The 12,480-nt window shown below is 40.5% G+C and overlaps 1 protein-coding gene across 3 annotated transcripts in view; it reads left to right on the top strand.

Annotated features, from left to right (window-relative positions):
- Positions 1-12,480, top strand: part of IL33 (interleukin 33) — a 70,731-nt gene that overhangs the window by 34,479 nt on the left and 23,772 nt on the right. For all 3 annotated transcript variants that reach the window (XM_068973968.1, XM_068973969.1, XM_068973970.1), the window contains one exon: positions 5,661-5,712. The gene's annotated coding sequence lies outside the window, so the exon portion shown is untranslated. The remainder of the gene's footprint in view (positions 1-5,660; positions 5,713-12,480) is intronic.

Here is a 12,480-nt window from a genome sequence, read left to right as displayed (position 1 = left end):
ACATTGTACAGGAGACAGGAATCAAGACCATCCCCAAGAAAAAGAATTGCAAAAAAGCAAAATGGCTGTCTGGGGAGGCCTTACAAATAGCTGTGAAAAGAAGAGAGGAGAAAAGCAAAGGAGAAAAGGAAAGATATAAGCATCTGAATGCAGAGTTCCAGAGAATAGCAAGAAGAGATAAGAAAGCCTTCCTCAGCGATCAATGCAAAGAAACAGAGGAAAAGAACAGAATGGGAAAGACTAGAGATCTCTTCAAGAAAATTAGAGATACCAAGGGAACATTTCATGCAAAGATGAGCTCGATAAAGGACAGAAATGGTATGGACCTAACAGAAGCAGAAGATATTAAGAAGAGGTGGCAAGAATACACAGAACTGTACAAAAAAGATCTTCATGACCCAGATAATCATGATGATGTGATCACTCATCTAAAGCCAGACATCCTGGAATGTGAAGTCAAGTGGGCCTTAGAAAGCATCGCTACGAACAAAGCTAGTGGAGGTGATGGAATTCCAGTTGAGCTGCTTCAAATCCTGAAAGATGATGCTGTGAAAGTGCTGCACTCACTATGCCAGCAAATTTGGAAAACTCAGCAATGGCCACAGGACTGGCAAAGGTCAGTTTTCATTCCAATCCCAAAGAAAGGCAATGCCAAAGAATGTTCAAACTACCACACAATTGCACTCATCTCACATGCTAGTAAAGTAATGCTCAAAATCCTCCAAGCCAGGCTTCAGCAATACGTGAACCATGAACTTCCTGATGCTCAAGCTGGTTTTAGAAAAGGCAGAGGAACCAGAGATCAAATTGCCAACATTTGCTGGATCATGGAAAAAGCAAGAGAGTTCCAGAAAAACATCTATTTCTGCTTTATTTACTATGCCAAAGCCTTTGACTGTGTGAATCACAATAAACTGTGGAAAATTCTGAAAGAGATGGGAATACCAGACCACCTAACCTGCCCTTTGATAAATCTGTATGCAGGTCAGGAAGCAACAGTTAGAACTGGACATGGAACAACAGACTGGTTCCAAATAGGAAAAGGAGTACGTCAAGGCTGTATATTGTCACCCTGCTTATTTAACTTCTATGCAGAGTACATCATGAGAAACGCTGGGCTGGAAGAAACACAAGCTGGCATCAAGATTGCCGGGAGAAATATCAATAACCTCAGATATGCAGATGACACCACCCTTATGGCAGAAAGTGAAGAGGAACTAAAAAGCCTCTTGATGAAAGTGAAAGAGAAGAGTGAAAAAGTTGGCTTAAAGCTCAACATTCAGAAAATGAAGATCATGGCATCTGGTCCCATCACTTCATGGGAAATAGATGGGGAAACAGTGGAAACAGTGTCAGACTTTATTTTGGGGGGCTCCAAAATCACTGCAGATGGTGATTGCAGCCATGAAATTAAAAGAAGCTTACTCCTTGGAATGAAAGTTATGACCAACCTAGATAGCAAATTCAAAAGCAGAGACATTACTTTGCTGACTAAGGTCCGTCTAGTCAAGGCTATGGTTTTTCCCGTGGTCATGTATGGATGTGAGAGTTGGACTGTGAAGAAGGCAGAGCACCGAAGAATTGATGCTTTTGAAGTGTGGTGTTGGCGAAGACTCTTGAGAGTCCCTTGGACTGCAAGGAGATCCAGCCAGTCCATTCTGAAGATCAGCCCTGGGATTTCTTTGGAAGGAATGATGCTAAAGCTGAAAGTCCAGTACTTTGGCCACCTCATGCGAAGAGTTGACTCATTGGAAAAGACTGTGATTCTGGGAGGGATTGGGGGCAGGAGGAGAAGGGGACGACAGAGGATGAGATGGCTGGATGGCACCACGGACTCGATGGACATGAGTCTGAGTGAACTCCGGGGGATGCTGATGGACAGGGAGGCCTGGCGTGCTACGATTCATGGGGTCGCAAAGAGTTGGACACGACTGAGCGACTAAACTGAACTGTGATATCGTTGCCATTTACTTTATTGTTTTGGGTTCAGGTTTATACACCCTTTTTGTGTTTCCTGTCTAGAGAAGATCCTTTAGCATTTGCTGGAGAGCTGGTTTGGTGGTGCTGAATTCCCTCAGCTTTTGCTTGCTTGTCTGTAAAGCTTTTGATTTCTCCTTCATATTTGAATGAGATCCTTGCTGGGTACAGTAATCTGGGCTGTAGGTTATTTTCTTTCATCATTTTAAGTATGCCCTGCCATTCCCTCCTGGCCTGAAGAGTTCCTATTGAAAGATCAGCTGGTATCCTTATGGGAATCCCCTTGTGTGTTATTTGTTATTTTCCCCTTGCTGCTTTTAATATTTGTTGTGTTTGATCTTTATTAATGTGATTAATATGTGTCTTGGGGTGTTTTGCCTTGGGTTTATCCTATTTGGGACTCTCTGGATTTCTTAGACTTGGGTGATTATTTCCTTCCCCATTTTAGGGAAGTTTTCAACTATTATCTCCTGAAGTATTTTCTCATGGTCTTTCTTTTTGTCTTCTTCTTCTGGGACTCCTATAACTCGAATGTTGGAGTGTTTAATATTGTCCTGGAGGTCTCTGAGATTGTCCTCATTTCTTTTAATTCATTTTTCTTTTTTCCCCTCTGATTCATTTATTTCTACCATTCTATCTTCTACCTCACTAATCCTATCTTCTGCCTTCATTATTCTACTATTTGTTCCCTCCAGAGTGTTTTTGATCTCATTTATTGCATTATTCATTATATATTGACTCTTTTTTATTTCTTCTAGGTCCTTGTTAAACCTTTTTTGCATCTTCTCAATCCTGTCTCCAGGCTATTTATCTCTGATTCCATTTTGTTTTCAAGATTTTGGATCATTTTCACTATCATTATTTGTAATTCTTTATCAGGTAGATTCCTTATCTCTTCCTCTTTTGTTTGGTTTGGTGGGCATTTATCCTGTTCCTTTACCTGCTGGGTATTCCTCTGTCTCTTCATCTTGTTTATATTGCTGTGTTTGGGGTGGCCTTTCTGTATTCTGGCAGTTTGTGAAGTTCTCTTTATTGTGGAGTTTCCTCACTGTGAGTGGGGTTGTATGGGTGGCTTGTCAAGGTTTCCTGGTTAGGGAAGCTTGTGTCGGTGTTCTGGTGAGTGGAGCTGGATTTCTTCTCTCTGGAGTGCAATGAATTATCCAGTAATGAGTTATGAAATGTCAATGGGTTTGGAGTGACTTTGGGCAGCCTGTATATTGAAGCTCAGGGCTATGTTCCTGCATTGCTGGAGAATTTGCGTGGTAGGTCTTGCTCTGGAACTTGTTGGCCCTTGGGTGGTGCTTGGTTTCAGTTTAGGTATGGAGGCGTTGGATGAGCTCCTGTTGATTAATGTTCCCTGGAGTCAGGAGTTTTCTGGTGTTCTCAGGATTTGGACTTAAGCCTCCTGCTTCTGGTTTTCAGTCTTATTTTTACAGTAGCCTCAAGACTTCTCCATCTATAAAGCACCATTGATAAAACATCTAGGTTAAAGATGAAAAGTTTCTCTACAGTGAGGGACACCCAGAGAAGTTCACAGAGTTACATGGAGAAGAGAAGAGGGAGGAGGGAGATAGAGGTGACCCGGATGAGATGAGGTGGAATCAAAAGAGGAGAAAGCAAGCTAGCCAGTAATCACTTCCTTATGTGCGCTCCATAGTCTGGACTGCTCAGAGATGTTCACGGAGTTACACAGAGAAGAGAAGAGGGAGGAAGGAGACAGAGGTGGCCAGGAGGATAAAGGAGGGAATCAAAAGGAGAGAGACAGATCCAGCCAGTAATCAGTTCCCTAAGTGTTCTCCACTGTCCGGAATACACAAAGAGATTCACAGAGTTGGGTAGAGAAGAGAAGGTGGAGGGAGGAGATAGAGGCGACCTGGCGGAGAAAAAGGAGAGTCCAAAGAGGGAGAGAGCAGTCAAGCCAGTAATCTCGCTCCCAAGTAAGAATGGGTACTGAAGATTGAGTTCCTAAAAGTACAAAATTGATAACAAATACCAAAAGTCAAAGATTAAAAAGCTAGAGTAGAGGTTGCACTTTCAAAAATGCAATATTAAAGAAAAAAGTCACAAAAATTATAATATATATATATATGAAGTTTGCTTTAAAAATAGGGTCTCTCTTTTTTTTTTTTGCAAAGAAATAGTAGGTTACAAAAATGAAAATTAAAGGAGTAATACAGAACTTAAAAATAAAAAAAGATTAAAGAATGATAGTAAAAATAGTAAAAATGTATCTAGGACTTTCTCTGGTGTTGTTATGGGCAGTGTGGGGTCAGTTCATTTTTGGATAGTTCCTTGATCCAGCTTATATTTCTCAAGATCTATAAGCCCTTTCCTAGGTAGTCAGTACTAACTACAGGGTTTTAATCAATTGCACCTCTCACTTCCAAGGAGGTTCCCTTTGTTTTAGCTTCTTCTGTTTGCTGGTCTCTTCAGTGTCTAATTTCTGCCCTGACACAAGGGGGCAGTGGTGGACACTTTTTTAGGCTCACTTGTTCAGTCCTACTGTGGGGAGGGAGGGACGCTGCAAACGAATAACACTGGCATGTGCTCACAGTGTCTCGGCCACACTGGGTTTGTCCCCGCTCACTGCGTGTGTGGTTTCCCTGTCAACACTGCTTAGGCTCTTGGTTGCTCTGCTGGGAACTATCTGAGGCCAGCCCTGGGTTGTATACACTTCCCAGGTCTAAGCTGCTCAGGTTCAGGTACTCGGGTAGCCCTCAGAGGCGCAGACTCGGTTGGGCCTGTGTTTTGTGCCCTTCCCAGGTCCGAGCAGCTCAGGTGACCAGGTGTATGGCAAGCTTGGTCACTGTGACTTATCACCTCCCTCGTCCCTGCCACTCGGTTTTCTGGGTGTACAACTGGTGCACCTTCTCAGGCTGATGTTGAGCATCCAGAATCCCAAGAAGTCTTGGTTAGCAACGAAGCCTGTTTGCAGTTTGGTAGATAATGCCTCTCTGGGGCCATGATTGCCCCTTCTGGCTTTGGCTGCACTCGCCTGCCCCTCCTTCGTTCTGTGAGTGGGCCTGGTGGTGTCTTAGGTTAGGGCTTTTCGCGTGGTAGCTATCCCACAGTCTGGTTTGCTACCTCAAGTTAGTTCCCTTGGATTGCCCTCGGGGCATTCAGGCCTGGTCCTTACTCTAAGCAATGCAGCCCATGCCTCCCTGCCCAGCCCCGGCTTGCTAGTGGCGGATGCAGGCGTCTGTGCTGCTTCTCCGCTGAGGCAGTTACCATTGGGCACGTAATCTGTGGGTTTTAATTATTTATTTATTTTTCCTCCCGGTTATGTTGCCCTCTATGATTCCAAGACTCACCACAGACTCGGCAGTGAGAGTGTTTTCTGGTGTTTGGAAACTTCTCTCTTTTTTAAGACTCCCTTCCTGGGACAGAGCTCTATCTTTTATATTTTTTCCTATCTCCTTTCTAAGACAATGGGCTGCTTTTCTGGGTGCCTGATGTCCTCTGCTGGCATTCAGAAGTTGTTTTGTGGAATTTACTCAGCGTTCAAATGTTCTTTTGATGAATTTGTAGGGGAGAAAATGGTCTCCCTGTCCTATTCCTCTGCCATCTTAGGACCGCATCCCCCTGAGTGCAGCACTTTAAAAGCATCATCTTTTAGGATTTTAAACAGCTCAGCTGGAATCCCATCACCTCTACTAGTTGTTTTTTTTTTTTTTTCTTCACAGTAAAGCTTCCTGCGGCCCACTTGACCTCATACTCCAGGATGTCTGGCTCTAGGTGAGTGACCAAACCATTGTGGTTATCTGGTCATTAAGATTTTTTCTGTATAGTTTTTCTATGTATTCTTGCCACCTCTTCTTAATCTCTTCTGCTTCTGTTAGGTCCTCACCATTTCTGTCCTTTATTGTGCCCATCTTTGCATGAAATGTTCCCTTAGTATCTCCAATTAAAGAGATCTCTAGTCTTTTTCATTCTATTGTTTTCCTCTATTTATTTGCATTGTTCACTTAAGAAGGCTTTCTTATCTCTTCTTGCTATTCTGTGGATCTCTGCATTCAGTTGGGTATATCTTTCCTTTTCTCCTTTGCTTTTCACTTCTTTTCTCAGCTACTTGTAAGGCCTCCTCAGACAACCACTTTGCCTTCTTCCCTTTCTTTTTCTTTGGGATGGCTTTGGTCACCACCTCCTGTAAGATGTTAGGAACCTCTGTCCATAGTTCTTCAGACATTCTGTCTACCAGATCTAATTCCTTGAATCTATTTGCCACATATGTGAGGCATGAGGTGGGGCAACCAAAGGGAATAAAACAACACATTGAACTGAATAATTCAAAATGTTGATCACACTAAAACCACAGAGCCAGAGACTAAACATAAAGTCAGCTTCTTTAAATGCTTTAGAACAAGCACTGACCCAAGAACAAGAAGACCTGGGTTCTATCAGGTTGAGTCATATAAAAGTGTTATTTTTATAGGTCAAAATTCAGTAGTGCCAGTTTCATATTGCTCAACCCACAGTTCCTGCTACACCACTCTGTGGCGATCTTTGGGGTTTGGATAGGGCCTCCACATCTGTCCAGCTGATGACGCCTGCCTTGCCGAGTTTGTAGGGTTTCTGCAAGGACCTATACAAATTATACAACATGTTATTGAGTGTCTGCTTATGAGTAGTTGCTTGGAAAACAAAAAATGACTAAGGTATAATGTTCGTTCCCAAGGAGCTAACAGCCAATGAAGGAAACAAAGAGAAACAACATTGGATATGAGAAGCAAGTAAGGAAGGAAGCAATAAATTCTATTGGACTGGTAGACAAAGTCATTTCAATTGAGCTCTAAAGGTTAAATAGAAGTTTCCCATGTAAAGGGGAAGAGACAAATTTAGCAAGAGGAACAACTTGAACAAGGCATGCAGGTGTGAAAGTGCATGGTAACTTGAGGAACAGTAAATCATCCAGCGGGTCTAAAATGTACAGGGTAATGAGGAAAGGGGTGTGTGAGGCCAAAAAGTTTGAAGGGGTGGGTCACACCAGGGTATGAAAATGATTGGATAAGATGCATTTAGAGGAACTGTAAGAAAGCATAGAGTGTTTTACAAATGCTGTTATTTACCTTGAATACATAAAAGAAAGTTTCCCTGAAAACTCACACCATCCCTCCCTGAAACTCACATCATCCCTTCCCTGAAAACTCACAAAAGGTTTGGCTTGAGTCATAGATTGATTTGCCAGATTTCTTAATAGAGTGTTTCCTCTCTCGAGGAGGCACGTAGAAATTTTCAGAGTGGTGGGGAGTGGAGAACAGGAAGTGATTCAGTTTGAGTGCTATCTCATTGTTGCCCCCTTCTTCCATATCAGTTAGTCTGATCTCCCCCAAGAAAGAATTAAAGCCACCACAAACAATGGAGGAGAGGGTCAGTGTAAGCACACTTCCTTCTTATCTCTTCCCTTCTGCTTCCCTGTAAAATCTCTCAGAATTAAGGCATTCAGTGTTGCCAAGCTTAGTCATATTTTCCATTTCCCCTCTCTCCTACCAGCCAGGATCAATTTTGGGGTGCTGACTTCTTTCAATAATTTTCTTGTACCCAACAATGGGTTAGTATAATTCCACCATACCCTCAGAGTTCCTCTGCACAAACAAGAACATGCAAGCCTGACAACACAGTGAATGGCATTGAAGGCCCAGGAATTCAATTTCACCTTATTCCACCAATGGCTCCCATGGAATAAGAGAAAGAACCAAATGGACTTGATTTCAAATTCTGCCTTTGCTACTTACTGACTATGTTGCCTTTTGCAAGACAGTTAATCACTCTGAGTCTCTATTCCCTCACTTCTAAAATGGAGGAAATAATATCAAATACTGGTGATATGGTGACTATTATAAACAATGTATGTAAAATATCTGATCCACAGAAGATACCCAAGATACTGTAACTGTTATCACCATTAGTGTTATCGCCACCACCATCATTATTAAGAGTCTGAACTAATGCAAACTCCCTGCTGGTCTCATTCCTTCTCTCTTACTGCCCTCCATCTGTTCCTCACATGGCAGCCAGAGCACTCTTTAAAAAACTAAGTCATATTCCACCTTACTTAAAACCTTTCTTTGGCTTCCCATTGCACTTTGAATGAAATCCAACTCCTTCCCCTGGCCTCCAGGGCCCAGCCCTACTTGGTTTCTTCCTCCTTCCATCTCCAACCCCATTACATTATACTCTCCCAATTGCCCAATCTGCTCCAGCCACACTGGTGCTCTTAGTTCCCTAAAAACTGCAAGTTCTGTCAGGGCCTTTGCCCCTGGAGTTTTCTCTATCCAGAAGGCATCCTCTGTCCCCTTTCAGCCATATGTTCTTCACACCCTTTGGGCACAGCTTAAATGCCACCTTCTCTGACCACACTATCTTAGTTCCATTCTAGTCCTTAAACTTCCTCATCAATCTAATTCTTATTTATCATATTGATTTATTTGTATGGTTTATTTTCTCAAAATATATCTCCCAAAAAAAGAATAAACTCCAGGAGGGCAGGAAGAAGTTTGCTTTATTCACTACTGTATCCCTAGCACCTAGCTGAGCACTAGAAAAGTGTTTGATTTATTATTGTTATTCTTAGCACTCTGTGCAGATACAAATCCATACCACTTGTGAACTCGGGACCTCAGAGAGGTTGGGATTTCTCTATAATGATTACTAGCTATATTTCTTTTCAAAGCATTTAACTACTTTGTAGGACATCAAAGATTAAACTTTCTATTTTCTGTATCATCCAAATTGTCCATAATGAACATATATTTTTAATAAAAATTTCTCATAAACTCTGCATTTTAACAAGACTCCTCACTCCAATTTGATTAAATTCATTTATTTTAAAAGTAAAATCCACAAAGAGGAAAGAAAGACCAGCAGCCAACTTAACACTCTTAAGGGTATCAATTTGGGGAAGAGAGAAATTGCTAATCAAACCTGATATATAAGAGACATTTACTGATTCAATAAACAATTTTCCATTTGATCAAATGTAGATTATATGACAAAGTAAAATGAAAACTGTTGTGCAGTGTCCCATGGGTTAATGCTGATGGAATACATAGTCCCTGGCAACTAATGGGCACTCACTATCTGTGGAACGTAGGTTTCTGGAAGCCTTCTCCAGCCAAAGAAGCAGTCATACACATGGCAACTTTGGAAATGATAATATCGCATACATTTTTGTTGTTGTTGTTGCTCAGAAATGAATTACCAACTAATGAATTTCTTTTTAAGACACTATTCCTTGATTAAAATCTCATTTCAGGTTTTTATTTTACTTTTTTGTGATTTAGTGTTAGTCACTAAGTCGTATCCGACTCTCAGTGACCCTATGGACTGTAGCCAGCCAGGCTCCTCTGTCCATGGAATTCTCCAGGCAAGAATACTGGAGTGGGTGGCGATTTCCTTCAAGGTTTAGTGATTTAAATGTATGTCATTTCCTCTGAAATGTTCCTCTCCACTACACATACACTCTTACCCTCTTCTTCCTCCTTCTTTCTTAAAAAGTTCCTTTTCTTTCCTTGTATTGTCTAAAACATGGCTTTCCCCTTGTGACACCACTATTCTTAAATCCACTCTCCTTCATTGTGTGCCCATTTCCTAGCACCAGTACAGAAAGTGGCACATTTCTCATTTTCCACTGCCCTTGGTAACCTCAACCCTGGGCCCAACTACTTATGTTAATGTCTTTCCATTCTGGTTACCAGGGATCCCAACATCCTTTTCTGTTTGAGTTGCCTCCTCTATCATCACCTTCAGTTGACTTCATTGCCTGTTTTAATGATTCTTTAGTCCTCTACAGGGCTTTGCTGGTGGCTCAGATGGTAAAGAACCCACCTGCAATGCACAGCTCACTGACAAAGCCTCATCCTGACCACCATTATCATCAGAACATTTCCACCTCCAAGATAAGAACACTGGAATTCACCTGTTTATAATATAAAACAAGCTTCTGTATTTTTACTTCTCCCACTCCCATTTTTAAAACCTTTAGAAATTGTGCTAAAATGTAACAATAAATATAATACATCTGATCTTCATTTTAATCATTTTAAGTGTATATGAAATACACTGACATTAGTGAGCAACCATCATAATCCAGCTCCAAAATTTTTTTCATCTTCCCAAAATGAAGCTTGATATCCATGAACAGTATTACCCCATTCCCTAGTTAAGTCTTTTAAGCATATTTATATTTCCCTTAATCGCTGTAAAGCTTCTCACAACCTACTTTATGAAGAAGAATCAGGCCATTTTACAAGACCCTCAAGTTCATGTTCCTAGACCTGACATTTCACATCTCCCTCATTCTCTCACTTTTCATCCTCTCCTGCACAAAGAAACATGCCCCCTCCTTTTCAAAGCTGACCTTCCACTAGTGTTCTTTCCCCCTCTCTCTTCTCTGTCTCCTCTGGGACTTTGATATAGAAAACGATATCAGTTTTCTCTTTCTCATTCACTACTTTCTCTCTACATTGAAATACACCTAGGAGTTTAATATTCTAATAAAAAAAATAATAACGGGTTAAGTTTTACTATGTTCTAGCTATTATGCTAAGTGCTTAAAATGTACCTCCTTATATAATTCTCATAAAAATCCCATGAGTTCAAAATATTATAAGAAAAAGTGTTATTATGAGGAACCTGAGGCTTTAGAGACATCAAGTAACTTGCCCTAGACTTTTCACCTGACTAGTTAGCAGCATCCTCCCTTCTCCATGCTGCTGTCAAGATACCATTTTCTCTGTGTTTCCCTTTCATTACTGTACTTTTTAAAAAGTCTTTCTTCTTTCTTCTTCACACTGTGCAGTGCACTACAGTTTCCTACCTTGCCTAAAGGACTCTCTCCAAGGCCTCTAATCTGCTAGTTCTCTGCACTGCTCATCAAATGTTCCTTTTTGAGAGGATCTGCTTTCTTAGCCTTCATAATATGACCTGTTTTTTTTTTTTTGTCCTTCTCTTTCTGATCTTCTTTGCTAACTCCTTTTCTTCTCTTACCCCTTTAATGTAAGAGTCTCCACAGTTCCATCTAGACACAGCTTTCTCTTCCTGCTCCACACTCAGCTGAGCCAATCTCACTTTGCTCCCACATAATCAACAGTTATGCTTTCACAAATGAACAAATCCACATGGCTAAGTCTGGCCTTCTCAACCCACAACCCAGCTCCAGCTCCCTGCTGAAATTTCCATATAATTGTTCCTTAAGTTTGAGATACCATTTGCCCCATATTACTCATTACTTGTTCCTGTCAATGAACTCTTCACCTGAGTTTCCTACCCAGACCACTGGCACCAATTTCACTTCCCTTTGCCTTCCCTTCCCCTGTCCAGAGCTAACACACCCACATCCAAAAAGAGCTATGGAGGCTCTGTGGCAGACACAACACTGAACTGTGAATGAACTTTTGTTCTAATCCTGACTCAGCCACTAAAGACCTATGCAACAATGGAGGTAGGACCAGGGATCTCTGGGGCCCTTCCTCATTCAACATTCCAGGATTCTTATGAAATACGCCTGACGCACTAATCACATTCATCCCCTCCTGACTACGCTCACTGACACTGCCCTAGCTCTATCCTCACTGCTTTTTGCCTGGGTTATTTAATTGGCCTCCTAACTGGCATTCTTTCCTTTCTTCTAGTCCTTCATACAGCCATAAAATTACATTCATAAAACACATCTTTGATATTTCTCACTTGCTTAAAAAACTTATAAAAGATTCCTGTTAGCTACAGAGTAAAAGTCAAACTCCTTACCATTATATTCACAGCTCCTTGAATTCTACTCCCCACATAACATATGAAGCCTCACTTTTTCTAAATTGGATTACAAAGGTGTTTGGGATAAGCATTTGGGGAAAAAAAAATCCCTAAATTACTCTTTATACTAGACATAATAAGGGATTAAAGATTTAAATATTAAATAGTAAAGAATAAAACTTTTAGAAAGTGGCATGATAAATTAATTTATAATCTTTGAGGAGGGAGTGTCTTCAAAGCAGGACACAAAATCCAGAAGTTATAGAAGGAAAAGTTGATTGAAATTTACAACATAACATGGGTGTACCTATGCCTGATTCTTGTTGATGTTTGACAGAAAACCACAAAATTCTGTAAAGCAATTATCCTTCAATTAAAAAATAAATAAATTGGCAAAAAATCAATCAAACATGAGTAAACCTATGGCTGATCATCTTGATGTTTGCTAGAAACCAGTGCAACACTGTAAAGCAATTATCCTTCAATTAAAAATAAATAAAAATTTTAAATATCTTAAAAAAATTTGCCACATAATACTGGAAAACTTTTATGAAAAAAATATTTTAAATGCAATTAATAAAGTAATAATCGGTACTGGGGAAATTTTTTCACAGACAACAATTTCACCTCTTAATTTACAAAGAGTTCATATAAGTCATTAATTTACAGACAATGACAACAAATATGTTTTTTTTTAAAATGTTAAATCTCACTAAATAATTAAAGAAACAAAATTCAAAACCATGAGCTATTTCC

This window comes from Capricornis sumatraensis, chromosome 6 (assembly GCF_032405125.1).
Source record: "Capricornis sumatraensis isolate serow.1 chromosome 6, serow.2, whole genome shotgun sequence".
NCBI lineage: Eukaryota > Metazoa > Chordata > Mammalia > Artiodactyla > Bovidae > Capricornis > Capricornis sumatraensis.
Note: the sequence above shows the minus strand (reverse complement) of the source record. Positions and strands in the feature narration are given on the sequence as shown.